This window comes from Callithrix jacchus, chromosome 2, assembly GCF_049354715.1.
Source record: "Callithrix jacchus isolate 240 chromosome 2, calJac240_pri, whole genome shotgun sequence".
NCBI lineage: Eukaryota > Metazoa > Chordata > Mammalia > Primates > Cebidae > Callithrix > Callithrix jacchus.
In genome coordinates, this window is record NC_133503.1 from 65,933,907 (window position 1) to 65,947,584 (window position 13,678).

Here is a 13,678-nt window from a genome sequence, read left to right on the forward strand (position 1 = left end):
GCTGGTTTGCGGGGCCAGTAGAATTTGGAAGTGATGGTATGTGATTTCCAAAGCTAGATCATAAAAGATACAACCTCTTTGCCTAGCACTTTTGAATCACTCATGCTGGGGAAGCCAGCCACCATGTTGTGAGAACATTCAAGCAGTCCTGTGGAGAGATACATGTGGCAAGAAACAGAAACATCCCTGTCAACACCAGCACTGATTTGTCAGTCATAAGTGAGCCATTTTTGGAAGCAAATCCTCCAACCTTAGTAAAGTCTGTATATTTTGAGAGTGTAACATCATAAGGTTATGTATTTCAACCTTATGAATTACCCAAGCCAGGTCCATTATGCTAAGCACTCCAAAATTCCTGAGCCTTAGCAACTGGAAGACATAATAAATATATACTATTGTTTTAAGCTGCTAAATTTTGAAAAACCTTGCTTCCCAGCAGTGGATGCTGATACCTATTGCTCTAAGCTAATCTTCCTATAGTCCTATAGTTTATTCTCCATCCGGCAGCCAGAGTGATACTTTCAAATGTAGGTCATACCGTAAAATGGAAAATACACTGGATGGGATTATTGGCAGATTAGATATTGCAGAAGAAAAGATTAATGAATGTGAATGCCCAACAATCAACTGGACAAAATGAAACATACAGAAAAATAAAACTGAAAAAAATCAATAGAGCATCAGTGAACTGTGAGCAACCTCAAGAGGCTCTTCGTGTTGGGGTTTCTAAAAAATAAGGAGGGACATAAATAATATTTGAAGAAATAAGTTTGTCATGTGTGACAAAAACTATTAACCCACAGATCCAAGTTCAGTGAACCCCAAGCACAAGAAACATGAAGAAAATGACACCATGTTGCTGCAAGTTGCTTAAAATCAGCATAAAAGAGAAAATGTTAAAAAGAACTAGAAAAAACTGCAGTGTACTTTCAACAAGATTCTTCTTTAAAAAAATATAAGCGAAAGACTTTCCCAGGCATTAAAAGATAGAGTTCACCATCAGCAGATGTGTTCTATAAAAAATACTACAGGAAGTCCTTCAGGCAGTAAAACAACACAAGGTGAAACCTAGATCAATACACAGCATTGACGAGCACCAACTGTGGTAATTACATGTCTAAAAACCAAAGACTTTTTTTTTACTATTGAAGTCTTTTAGAAGATATTGGAGCATTTACAGAAAAATTATAATAACATTATTCTGTTTATGATACATGGAAAAGTAAAATGACTAATATCAGTAGCATAAAGGTCAGGAGGAGAGAAATGGAAGTATACTTTTGTAAGTATATACTATATGTGATATAGTGTAATATTACTTGAAGGTAGACTGTGATACATTTATTGTAAGTTTATGACAATCACAAATATTTAAAAACAGAGTCAGAGCTAATAAACCAGCAAGAGAGATACGAGAGAGTCATAAAAAATACTCAATGAATTTTTTTATTTTTTATTTTATTTTATTTTTTTACTGTGACAATACTTGGTTATTATTATTTTATTTTACTTTTCCAGAAGTTACTGGAGTATAGGTGGCATTTGGTTACATAAGTTCTTTTTTTTATTGCATTTTAGGTTTTGGGGTACATGTGCAGGACGTGCAAGATAGTTGCATAGGTACACACATGGCAGTGTGTTTTGCTGCCTTCCTCCTCTTCACCCACATTTGGCATTTCTCCCCAGGCTATTCCTCCTCAGCTCCCCCGCCGCTGTCCCTCCCCTATTCCTCCCAATAGACCCCAGTGTGTAGTACCCCCTTCCCTGTGTCCATGTGTTCTCATTTTTCCTCACCCACCTATGAGTGAGAATATGTGTGTTCTTGTGTCAGTTTGCTGAGATAAGTTCTTTAGTGGTGATTTGTGAGATCCTGATGCACCCATCACCACATCACCAGAGCAGTATACACTGCACCATATGTGTTGTCTTTTATCGCTTACCTTCCTCCCACCCTTTCCCCCAAGTCCCCAAAGCCCACTGTATCATTCTCATGCCTTTGCATCCTCATAGCTTAGTGCCCACATGTCAGTGAGAAAATACAATGTTTGGTTTTCCATTCCTGAGTTACTTCACTTAGAATAATGGTCTTCAATCTCATCCAGGTCATTGAAAATACTATTAATTAATTCCTTTTTATAGCTGAGTAGTATTCCATCACTCAGATATACATACATACATATATATATATATATATAAAATATGTCACAGATACACATACACATACGTATATATTTCTGATATATCTAATATATATATATTGCTATCTCACAGTTTCTTTATCCACTCATTAATTGATGGGCATATTTGGGTTGGCTCCACTCTTTTGTGACTGTGAATTGTGCTGCTATAAGATACTATGCATGTGCAAGTATCTTTTTTGAATACTGACTTCTTTTCTTCTGAGTAGATACCCAGTAGTAGGATTACTGGACCAAATGGTAGTTCTACTTTTAGTTCTCTAAGGAATCTCCACACTGTTTTCCATAGCAGCTTTACTAGTTTACATCCCCACCAGCAGTGTAGAAGTGTGCCCTGATTGCTGCATCTATACCAACATCTATTGTTTTTTAATTTTATTTATATTTTATTGCACGTTAGGTTCTGGGGTGCATGTGAAGAACATGCAGGATTGTTGCATAGGTACGTACATGGCAATGTGGTTTGCTGCCTCCATCCCCATCACCTATATCTGGCATTTCTCCCATGTTATCCCTCCCCAACTCCTTACCCCCCACTGTCCCTCCCCTAGTTCCCCCTCAACAGACTCTAGTGTGTGATGCTCCCCACCCTGTGTCCATGTGTTCTCATTGTTCAATACCTGCTTATGAGTGAGAACATGCAGTGTTTGATTTTCTGTTCTTGTGTCAGTTTGCTGAGAATGTTGGTTTCCAGATTCATACATACTCTACAAAGGACATGAACTCATCGTTTTTTATGGCTGCATAGTATTCCAGGGTGTATACGTGCCACATTTCCCTGTCCAGTCTATCATTCACATTTCCCTGGGTTGGTTCCAGGTCTTTGCTATTATAAACAGTGCCACAATGAACATACGTGTGCACGTCTTTATGACAGAATGATTTATAATCCTTTGGATATATACCCAGTAATGGGATTGTTGGGTCAAATGGAATTTCTGTTTCTAGGACTTTGAGGAATTGCCATACTGTCTTCCACTATAGTTGAACTAATTTACACCCCCACCAACAGTGTAAAAGTGTTCCTGTTTCTCCACATCCTCTCCAGTATCAAAGGGAGTTGATATTTCTTTCTTTCTTTTTTTTTTTTTTAGAGACAGAGTCTGGCTGTTGTTGCCCAAGCCGGAGTGCAATGGTGCAATCCTGGTTTGCAGCAACCTCTGCCTCCCGGATTCAAGCGATTATCCTGTCTCAGCCTCCCAAATAGCTGGGATTACAGACATGCATTACCATGCCTGGCTAATTTTTTTTATTTTTGGTGGAGATGGGATTTCTCTATGTTGATCAGGCTGGTCTCACACTCCCAACCTCAGGTGAGATGCCCACCTAGGCCTCTCAAAGTGCTGGGATTATAGGAGTGAGCCACCTAGCCTAGCGGACTTATGATTTCTAAGTGGAAAGGTTATGCATGCTGTGTCAGGGCTCCAGGCCTTCTCTGTAAGTGATGATGAGGGGTGGGGAGGGCTGAGGGATGCTGGCCAGTGGTGGGACTGCAGGCACGGCTGAGCCTCGAGGTGGCTGGGCAGGCAGAGTAGCAGGAAGAGAGAGGCACTGTCTGGAGTGCTCAGAGGCTGGACCGGCTGCCCGTTCATTCACAGGGCTGCGCTGCTGCACGGAGATGCATCAGGGGGCTCATGCCGGCCTCTGTTTACTGAGGCAATTCCAGGGCCTTGGGAGCAGAGCAGGTGGCCCTGCTGACACAGACTCTGTAGAACAGTAAATCCTGCAGGCACAGGACTTCAAGAGAAAGGCTTCCAGTGAAATTGAACTCTAGTTTGTAGAAGGTTGCGCAAAACTTGTCCTGTCTTCAGCTTGCTAAAAATCCTCCCCTCTTCTCTTTGTCCTGGCAGACACTTCTGTGACTCCAGTACTAGCCTGTGGATAGTAAAGGGAAAAGCGGGCTCTTAGTCTTCTTAGCCCTCTCATCACAGAACTTATTTGTGTGGTCCAATCCCCTACCTTACACTCCCAGGACAGGTGCCACAGGCCCAGTGGCTCCACCCTGTTTCTCTGGCTTCCAGCTGGTTCACTGTTTAGGGGCTGGAAACTTCTCTGAACCAAACCCTTTCAGTCACTGTGGGATGCAACCCTTTTCCTTGGGGGCTCTTCTGCTGTTCTACTCATGGCTCCCAGCAGGTCTCCACCCCAAGCCTCTCTGAAATCCATTTCCTCCTGAATGGATCCTGTGATGAGCTAGGCAGGGTTAGAGTGGAAGGTATCTGCAAGCCTGACTTCCTCCCAGCCCACTCCCTGCCTGGGCTCTTTCCTTCTTGGGCCCTGAGTGCCTGCTCACCACTTGCCCTACAGGGCAAGGCCCACCTAGCTGGATGTGTGCACACCCAGAAAGTGGGGGTGAAAAGCTACCCCACTGCTATATGGGAAACAGAGTGCTCACAGCCATGGAATCACACGCTGGAAAGGAAGTGCTGTGGACTGAAGGCTTGCATCCCTTCAAAATCCATATGCTGGAACCTAATTCCAAATGTGATGGTAGTGGGAGGTGAGGCCTTTGGGAGGTCATGAGGATGGAACCCTTAGGAATGGGATTAGTGCCCTTATAAGAAGAGATGCCAAAGAGATAATCTCTCTCTGCCATGTGAGGGCACAGCAAGAAGATAGCTGTCTTTTAACTGTAAAGAGAGCCCTCTCCAAAAACCCAGTCAGCTGGCACCTTGCTTTTGGACTTTCCAGCTTCCATGATGTTGCTTACGCCACCCAGGCTATGGCATTTTTGTTACAGCAGCCCAAATGGACTGAGACAGGAAACTATAGGAGCACCCAGCCCCTGGGTTTTTCTAACATGCTCTCCACACCAACTCCCTGCCTGTTGAGTTTACTCTTGGTTCCTGAAGATCAACTATTAGATTAGGACCAAAGGACCATGATGTGAGGCGGCTTCCACATCAGCACATGCCCAGCTGGACATTTGAGAGCTCCTTAGAGGCTGAGCTGCCTCTAGCATTTGCTCCACCACTGCCTTGCCTCTGGGAAAGCTTTCAGTAGGGAAATAGCTCCCAGCACTATGTAGCCTGGTGCCCACAGCACCCTGTTTACTTCTCCTTGCCCTATAATGGTGCCTATAAGTATGGACATTTTCTCAAGACCAAACCTCTCCTTCTACCTTTTCCCCTAGAGCTTTGCTTCTCCCTGGTGTTAATTTTCTAACATGGGTTTAGCGCCCATCCTAATACCTTTCCCTCTGAGGTTTCCTGTCTATTTCAGTGTGTTTCATGTTGCTGTACCAGAATATCCAAGACTGGGTTGGGCGAGGTGGCTCACACCTGTAATCCCAGCACTTTGAGAGGCTGAGGCAGGAGGATCACTTAAGACCAGGAGTTCAGCCAGACTTAAGACCAGTCTGGCCAGCATGGTGAAACCCAATCTCTACTAAAAATACAAAAATTAGCCAAGCGTGATGGTGGGCACCTGTAATTCCAGCTATTCAGGAGGCTAAGGCAAGAGAATCGTTTGAACCTGGCAGGCAGAAGTTGCAGTGAGCCGAGATCTTGTGCCATTGCACTCCTGTCTGGGCAACAAGAGTGAAACTCCATCTCAAAAAAAAAATACCCAAGACTGAGTAATTTATAATCAACAGAACAGAAATGTATTGACTAATAGCTCTGGAGGCTGGGGAGTCCAAGGTTGAGAGTCTGGCATCTGGTGAAGGCCTTTTTGCTGCATCATCACATAGCAGAGGGCAAGAAGGAGCCAAATTCACCCTTTTACAACAGCACAATCCCACCCATGGAAGTGGAGTTCTCCTACCCCATCACTTCTTTAGTGTCCTACCTTTTTTTCCTTTTCTTTGTTTTTAGAGACAGGATCTAGGCTGGAGTGCAGTGGTATGATCATAGCTTACTGTAAGCTTGACCTTCTGGGCCTAAGTGATCCTTTTACCTCAGCTTCCCAAGTAGCTGGGACTACAAGTGCACACCATCACATCTGGCTAATTTATAAAGGTTTTTGTAGAAATGTGGTCTCAATATGTTACCCAGGCTGATCTCCAACTCCTGGCCTCAAGGGAACCTCCTGTCTTGGTCTTCCAAAGCACTGGGATTACAGTGCACCACTGGGCCTGGCCAGTTCTACACCTTAATACTGTCACAATGGCAATTTAATTTCAACATAAGTTTTGGAGGGGACAGACATTCAAATTATAGTAACAGTAACTTCTCTTTATATGGGTTCTTCCGTTTCTACCAGGCATCTTCCTTATGCTGACATCTGTAACTTGGCTCTTGGGCTTTGAACTTGTTTCTCTTTTTCTTGGTATTTTTTATTAATATATAATAGTTGTACAAATTTTGGGGGATACATGTAATATTTTGATTAATATATACAGCGTGTAAGGATCAAATCAGGCTAATTGGGATATCCATCACATCAAACTATTATCTTTTCTTTTTGTTGGGAACATTTGAATTCTTCTCCTCTAGCTATTTTGAAATATATAATAAATTATTATTATTATTATTAATTATTATTATTATTATTGAGGCAGTCTTGCTCTGTCACCTAGGCCAGAGTGCCATGGCATGATTTCAGCTCACTGCAACTTCCGCCTCATGGGTTCAAGTGATTCTCCTGCCACAGCCTCCTAAGTAGCTGAAATTACAGGTGTCCACCACCACATCTGGCTAATTTTTGCATTTGTAGTAGATATGGGGTTTCGCCGTGTTGGCCAGGCTGTTCTCGAACTCCTAACCTCAGGTAATATGCCTGCCTTGGCCTCCCAAAGTGGTGGGATAACAGGCGTGAGTCACTGCATCCGGCTGAAATCATTGTTAACTATGATTTCCCTACTGTTCTAGCACATACTATGAAATGTTCCTTCTATCTAATTGTATTTCGTCCCTGTTAACTAATTTCTCTTCATCCCCTCACACCTCCTTTGTTCTGTCTCTGGTAACCATTCTATTCTCTACTTCCATGAGATCCACTTATTTTATTATTATTTTTAGCTCGAACATATGAGTGAGAACATGCAATCTTTGTCTTTCTGTGCCTGGTTGCTTCACTTCACATTCGTTTCTAAAGAAATTTCCTCATAGTTGCTTCCAGATTCACTGCCCTCATTCTCTCCCTCCTCCTCCTACCCCTCCATTAAGAACTCCAGTTTTGTTGATGATGGTTCAAAGGTAATTGGGACCATCACATCCTCCTTTGTCACTAATTGGTCTGAGGGCAGGCATTCTTACCAAATCTGACCAATGAGATGTGACAAGTCTTCTAGAAGACTTCAGGAATTTTTTTTTCTCCCCAGTAACAAGATAGAGTCCAGGCCTGATAAAAGGGAGGACCTTTTGTTCCATGTGTTTCCTTCATGCTTAGGATGCCGCCAAGTGAGTGTGTGGTATTTGAGGCTGCAACAGCCGCCTTGCGACCATGAAGGATGACCTGCATCCAGATGGGAAGTCCTGAGATTTAGCATCATAGATGTACAGCTCTGCCTGCCTCTGGGCTTCTTGCAAATTGACATAATAAGGGTCTGTATTGTTCTAGCCACCCTCCATTTGGTAATCCACTACTTGCAGCTGGAAGAATTCTAACTGCTGCACAGGGTATCCAGGCTAATATGACCATGTCTGCCTGTAGCCCTTCAAAATCCATTCTATGTAGGTAGCAAAATTCTGTTTCTGGAATAAGGCCTCAGTCACATCACTTCCCTTATCCAGAGTTGGCGGCAGCTCCTGATGATCTAGCAGTTTGAGTCCCAGCTTCTCAGCAGGTTTGGCTTGAATGGAGAACCCCTCCATTGGAGTCTGCAGCAAACGAATTCACAGGGAGTGCTTCTAAGAGGCCTTAGAAGTCCACATAGATATTCGTTACACTGAACATAAGGAGCTGCCACCATGACCCAGAGAAATAATTTTCAACTGATCATCAGAATCTCTTAGATGGCTTGTTACGAACAGATTGTTGGGCCTCACTGTCAGAGTTTCTGATTCAGTACATCTGGGGAACAACCCAATAATTTGCACTTCTAGCAAGCTCCCAGGTGATGCTGATGCTGCCGGTCCAGGGACCACCCTTTTAAAGCCACTGGTGTAGGGAATACATGGGTATTAGAGTGAAGCCAGCCCTGACTTTCTCCCCTCCACCCTGTTACCACCAGGGCCCTTCAGTGTTCAGCAGAACCTGCCCTTATATTCATTGTCAACCCACAGAAAGAATGAAGGCCAAGAGCGGAGGGGAAGAGACAACGAGAAGTACTTATGGAGTACCTACCACATTCCAGGAACTTCATGGGCAAGAGATTTAATGGTGAGCACAGGTAGATATTGCTCCTGCACTCCTGGAGCTCACAGACAAATGACTACACAAAGAACAAGTGAACAGTTGAGGAAAACAAGCTCAGATGTCATAGAATCTATGTAAATCGTTCTATTATAAGGACACATGCACACGAATGTTCACTGCGGCACTGTTTACAGTAGCAAAGACTTGGAACCAACCCAAATGCCCATTGATGATAGACTGGACAGGGAAAGTGTGGCACATATACACCATGGAATACTATGAAGCCATAAAAAACGATGAGTTCATGCCCTTTGTAGGGACAAGGATGAACCTGGAAACCATCATTCTCAGCAAACTGACACAGGAACAGAAAATCAAACACCGCATGTTCTCACTCATAGGCGGGTGTTGAACAATGAGAACACATGGATACAGGGAGAGGAGTAGCACACACTGGGGTCTGTGGAGGGGAAATAGGGGAGGGGTAGTGGGTGGTGGGGAATTGGGGAGGGATAACCTGGGGAGAAATGTTAGATATAGGTGATGGGGAGGAAGGCAGCAAACCACACTGCCATGTGTGTACCTATGCAGCAATCTTACATGTTCTTCACATGTACCCCAAAACCTAAAATGCAATTTAAAAAAAGAAAAGAAAGAATCTGTGTAAGCAACACAGGTGGCTGCCTTATACAGGAGGCAATGAAAACCCTCTCTGAGCAGGTGACTCTTGAGAGAAGCCAAAGCAATGGGGAGAGGGAGCAATTCACAACAAACTCAAAAGATAAAACAATAAGTGGCAAGAGGTGGGCATGAGCTGGGTATGGTCAAAGCTCAGAGAGTCAGACTGGCTGGAGATGGGGGAGCAAGGAGAAGCAGTATGAGATGCAGTCAGGGAGTAGGTGAAGAGAAGCAGCACAAATAGGGATTCATAAAACACACCACAAAGCCCTGCCAAGCACGTGCTGTCTCTCCACTGAGTGTCAGCGCTATGGCAGAGAATCCTCTACTCTGCCACGGGACCCAGGACACATGCTATCAGCATGAGGCACCCCTTCCTGGTCAGATGCCAGACATGCCAGTCAGAGGCCAAGAAGGATTGTCCTGGTTCCACCCAGGATGTGGAGAGAAAGCAACTGATTGTGGCAGAAATAACACAGAGTCTGGAAAAGAAGAGCTGGGTCCAACCCTGGTTTTTGTAGCTGCAGCCATGTCCCCTGCCCCCCTTGAGCCTGATGGTCTCTCTGGAGAATGGAGATCAGAATGCTGTGTTTGCCATATCATGTGTACAGGCTCTTTGCATCTGTAAAGGATTATTCCTCCAGAGTCCTGTTTATCTATTCCAATGTTCTAATGAAAATTTCATAAACAAACCATTCTGGCCATTTCAACTTGCTGTTCGCATCTATGCGCAATACACACTGTACTCTTCTGGTGCTCAAAGGGGCATGGGGACTCTTGGACCATTTGAATAAGGCAGGAGCACTCGGAAAAAGTCTCCTGGAATCACGTTTGCACTGGCCCGGATAAATGTCCCTGAATGCTTTCTGATGGAGGCCTTGGAGGCTCCCTAGAGTTGAATAGGAATAGTCAGCGGCAGGCTCACGTGTCTTGTTGTTTCTGAACCTTTGGCAAAATTAAGAGCAGCTTCTCTGGGCCAAGCAGGAATGTTTTATGATGTGCTGACACCTCGAGGAGATGTCACAGGGTGCGCCGGGTGCCATCTCCGGAGCATGTGAGTTTATGGCTTTCTCTTCTCCATGCTCCAGGAACACAGGCCCCCGCCCCCCGTGCTCGCTGCTGAAAACAAAAAGGAAATCTGTGAGGAGTTGTCACTTTCACCCAGGCCCAGGCCATGCCCAGGCCCATTCCTTGAGGTTTTGGCATTCAAAGGAAAGAGCAAGTCCTCTCCTGGCTGCACACGCTGCTTCCTTCCAGCACTGCTGTGTCTTCAATAGAGACGCTCTGTGGGCATTCCCTGTTGAAGGACACATCCATGCTCATGAACAGAGCCAACTCAGGACTGGGTTCCTATTTTGGCTCTGCCACTGTGAGCTACCTGGGCAAACCACTTTGTTTTCTCTTCCCTTAAAATAGGGTGAGTAGAGCCTACTATCTAGAGTAGCAATCAAATAGCTACTGGTAGATAGTTATTGATTGAGGGAGCCGTTATTGATTGAGAGCTTCAGTCACTGTGCTAAACTCCTCCTGTGGATTATTTAATTTGGCATTCTCAAGATTCCTATGACATAGGCACTGTTTTACAGAAGAGCAAATGAGGCTCAGAGCCATTAGGAATGTGTCCCAAGGTCACACAGCTGGCAGGATTCAATCCACTGGACTTTAGGGGGTGACCATTATACTGACAGTCCCTTAGGTTTTCTGTGGAATCATTGGAAGTGTCAGATGTTAGTTTAAGGAGCCTGGTTAAAGGTGTGATTTGAGCTGCAGCTCCATGCTCTGTAGTTCCCTTGCCCTGTGCCCATCACCTGAGTAAAGAAGTCAGAACAGCAGACTGTGGCCCTGTGTACTGAGGGTCAGAGTTGGCGGGGAGCTCAGAGGGGCCCAGCTCCCACAAGCACCAGCGCCAGATTTAGGCTGGTTTCCTGAGATATGGGCCTTCAACACTCCTCCGAGCAGCTTTAGTTTTCTTAGGCCTGAACAGGAACCTGCCAGAGCTGAGTGGTTGATGGTGAGAAGCTTGGCACCTGTGATGGAATAGCTCTGGGCAGGTTAGTTAGCCCTTTTGAGACAGTTTCCTCATCTGCAGATGAGGCCATGATAGTTGTTATTCTTCAGAGCATGAGATGGAGCATATAGAGCTCTTAGCATCACATCTGGCATATAGTAAGCACTGAGCAGAGGGGAGCCTTATCATCTTACCCTGAAGGCTCCAGGCAGAAGGCAAAACAAGGGTGGGGAAGAGAGCCCTCATTATGAAAATTTTCCAGGACATAGAAGGGCAAAAGTCAAATAAAGAAAGACCCAACTATAATTTGACATGCGGCAGGACTCCCTGGCCTTCGTGTTCTTCTTCCTTGTGTGTCTACTTTGACACTTCCTTTTAAATGTATCTAACCTTTTCTCAAGTAAAGCAAGAAATCCCTTCCCCACTTCACCAGAGGGACATGCAAGAGATTCTAAAGATGCTGTGATGTCCAGCTTCTGCAGGGAAAGGCAGAGCATCACTTTGCCAAGAACACAGGCTGTCCTGAACTGTAAGTACCCTGGTCACGGTGTGCTGTGTGTTATGTGAAAGGCACATAATTAGCTCTGCCTTTTTCCTGAGGCTTTAAAAAAATTCTTGGACCTAGAAATAGAAATTCCATGTGACCCAGCAATCCCATTACTGGGTATATATCCAAAGGATTATAAATCGTTCTACTATAAGGACACATGCACATGAATGTTCATTGCAGCACAGTTTACAATAGCAAAGACCTGGAACCAACCCAAATGCTCATTGATGATAGACTGGACAGGGAAAATGTGGCATGTATACACCGTGGAATATTATGCAGCCATCAAAAACTATGATTTTGTGTCCTTTGTAGGGACATGGATGAACCTGGAAACCATCATTCTCAGCAAACTGACACAAGAACAGAAAATCAAACACCACATGTTCTCACTCATAGGTGGGTGCTGAACAATGAGAACACATGGACACAGGGAGGGGAGCATCACACACTGGGGTCTGTTGGGGGGCAATAGGGGAGGGACAGAAGGGGGTGGTGAGTTGGGGAGAGATAGCATGGGGAGAAATGCCAGATATAAGTGATAGGGAGGAAGGCAACAAATCACACTGCCATGGGTGTACCTATGCAACAATCTTGCATGTTCTTCACATGTACCCCAAAACCTAAAATGCAATTTAAAAAAGAATAAGTATGTACATCTTGCAGAATACTTGTGATGATTAAAGATAATGTATACAAAGCATCTGCCTGCTACATCATGGAAATTCAATAAATGGAGCTATTTAAAGCTCCAGGCTTTAAAAAAAAATTCTTAAATTCCCACAGAGTCTCTTTAAATCAGCTAAACAGTAAATTCTTTTTGCATTAATCTTAAAGAAACTGAGTGGTTTGTAGAAATGTCTAAGAATCAATCATTTTATAGGGGCTAAACTCTACTTTTGAGTCTACATCACCAAGAATTCCAGCCAAGAGGGCCGCCCAATTATATCGCCTGAGGACAGCAGACACTGTTTATGACTGATACAGTATCCAAGGCCCACTTTCTTGATGACAGCACCCTGATTTTTGTTAGAGCAGCAACAAACTCAGTTCCCAGTGGTGTACTCACTTCACCAGACACCCTTACAATGAGGGGCAGTCTTGTAACATCTGTGGACAATGAGACATGCATGTGGGAAAGCTTCAGAGCTCTTTGGAAGGTGTGCACTTTCTCCCTTCTCCCTTGTTTCTACCTTGAACACAGACATGAGGTGTGGAACCAAAGCCGCCATCTTGAAAAGAAGATGGAAGGCTACAGAGGATGGAAGAGAGGTGTTCCTGGCATCCTTGAGCTGCTGGACTATCCCAGCACTTCCTGCTTCTAGCTGTATGTTAATGTGAGAAAAGCAAACTCCCCCCTGGCTGTGGTGGGAGTTGGGTTGCCTAGATGGCTGAACTGCACTGGGGAAGACACATGAAGTGAGGCCACTGTGGGGCAGGGGAACCCCCAGATAAGAGTATCCCCATCTAACTCTGGGCCTTTCATGTCCCACAGGGGAAAAACTTGTTTAAGTCACTTTAGTTGGATTTGTTAATTACTTGCAGCCTAAAGTATTCCTAACTGGTAAGCAGAGCGGCACGTAACCTTTGAAAACCCAGGAAGAGCAAACTGGGGAGTAAATTCAGGGCTGGAATTTCCTCTTTGATCATGGTCTTTCCACTCCTTCTGAGTTAGAGATTGGCTAAATTATCCTCAGAAAGCAGCAGAGTGTATTCAGAAAATCTAGATCAGGAAGTTTGGATAGGTCACAGACAAGACACATCTAGAAAAAGCAGTGAGGGTTCCTGTGTCATACACTCATAGCTTTTCAGGGGAGGATGTCCTCAGAGAGCACCCAGATCCTCATCTCTCCTCCTCTCTTTGGGTTCCCATTCAGCTATGTCAAATTACTCATCATTTCCTGAATATTCTGTGCCTTGGCTAAGCCATCCCCTTGGCTCCAAAGCTTTCACCATCCCTTCTTCCACTCCCTTTTTTGGCTCATCCTTCAAGACCCTACTTGG